Below are 2,385 nucleotides of genomic sequence, written 5' to 3' on the forward strand. Positions count from 1 at the left end.
AGAAAAACGCGTTTATAGGATTTTTTTTATTTTCAAGAGTGATCTGTGAGAGAACATTGTATTTTAGAGAACTCAGAAAGCTTATTTAGATAATATTTTTAGTTACTATTACCAAACTTTCGTTACAACTGATTACAGCTGTTGAAGAAAATTAAGATTCTTATAAAACCAGCAGCCAATTTTTTTATCTAAAAATAAATTCGGCTAAAATATATATATATATATATATATATATATATATATATATATATATATATATATATATATATATATATATATATATATATATATTTATTTTTTTGTCGCTGTCTCCCGCGTTTGCGAGGTAGTGCAAGGAAACAGACGAAAGAAATGGCCCAACCCACCCCCATACACATGTATATACATACGTCCACACACGCAAAGATACATACCTACACAGCTTTCCATGGTTTACCCCAGACGCTTCACATGCCCTGATTCAATCCACTGACAGCACGTCAACCCCGGTATACCACATCGATCCAATTCACTCTATTCCTTGCCCTCCTTTCACCCTCCTGCATGTTCAGGCCCCGATCACACAAAATCTTTTTCACTCCATCTTTCCACCTCCAATTTGGTCTCCCACTTCTCCTCGTTCCTCCACCTCCGACACATATATCCTCTTGGTCAATCTTTCCTCACTCATTCTCTCCATGTGCCCAAACCATTTCAAAACACCCTCTTCTGCTCTCTCAACCACGCTCTTTTTATTTCCACACATCTCTCTTACCCTTACGTTACTTACTCGATCAAACTACCTCACACCACACATTGTCCTCAAACATCTCATTTCCAGCACATCCATCCTCCTGCGCACAACTTTATCCATAGCCCACGCCTCGCAACCATACAACATTGTTGGAACCACTATTCCTTCAAACATACCCATTTTTGCTTTCTGAGATAATGTTCTCGACTTCCACACATTCTTCAAGGCTCCCAGGGTTTTCGCCCCCTCCCCCACCCTATGATCCACTTCCGCTTCCATGGTTCCATCCGCTGCCAGATCCACTCCCAGATATCTAAAACACTTTACTTCCTCCAGTTTTTCTCCATTCAAACTTACCTCCCAATATATATATATATATATATATATATATATTGCACACACACACACGATCGCCATTTCCCGCGTTAGCGAGAGAGTGCCAGGAGCAGACTAAAAACTGCCACGTGAGCTCGCATCCATTCTTCAACTGTCATGTGTTATGCACCAAAACCTCAGTTCCCTATTCACATTCAGACCCCACAAACCTTTCCATGGTTTACCCCGGACGTTTCACATGCCTTGGTCCACTCCATTGACAGCACGTCGATTCCAATATACCACATCGTTCTAATTCACTTTATCTCATGCACACCGTTAAATCTGAATATCCAGTTTCCAATCGCTCAAAATCTTTCTCCATCCTTTCACCTCCAATTTGATCTCCCGGTTCTCCTTGCTTCCTCCACCACTGACATATATATCCTCTTTGTCAATCTTTCCTCACTCATTCTCTCCATGTGACCAAACCATTTCAACACATCCTCTTCTGCCCTTTCAAACACACACTTTTTATTACCAAACCTCTCTCTTACCTTTTCATTACTTACTCGATCAAACCGCTTCACACCAGATATTGTCCTCAAACATTTCATTTCCAATGAATCCTGTTCTGCAGAGCCATGCCTCGCATTTATATGATATTGTTGTGAATACTATACCTTCATTTTTGCCCTCTATTCAAACCCAAGCCCCATTAACCTGTCCCTCAGCTCTGCTCTTCCAAATTACGTCGCCAACTTCTGCAGTTTCTCACTCGAATCAGCCAACAGTGCTGTATCATCAGCAAACTGACTCACTGACCAGACCCTCTTATCCCCGACACACTAAATACTCGCCCCTCTCCAAAACTTTGGCCGTTACCCCCTTCACCACAAATTATCTATTGACACATGAATAAGACATTTTGGTTGTTGGATGTAGCTTGACATTGACATATTTAATAATCCTAGCAGGTTATAGGCCTAAAGCCCAGATACCCAACTAACCAATAAGACATGGGGAAATATGGAACTAGTTGGTAAAATAATGGTTGACGGCTTATGAATAAATAGGCTGCTGTACTTTGATAAGTTCATTGCTGAGGTTTTTCAGCTGGTCTAACGTTTGCAACGGCACATCCCTTTCTTAGATGATGTATGGAATTTACTGTTTACGTGAGCCTAGACAGCATTAAATATTCATGCAATCATACTTCGAAAAAATTGTTTCGGTATAAAGCAAATTACTGTACTGTGGAGGTATTATTATTCACGACACTATCACTGTACTGTAATCGTTTGCGTTATACGAAAAACCATACATTTCTAGACTAA

Source organism: Panulirus ornatus, chromosome 19, assembly GCF_036320965.1.
Source record: "Panulirus ornatus isolate Po-2019 chromosome 19, ASM3632096v1, whole genome shotgun sequence".
Classification (NCBI taxonomy): domain Eukaryota; kingdom Metazoa; phylum Arthropoda; class Malacostraca; order Decapoda; family Palinuridae; genus Panulirus; species Panulirus ornatus.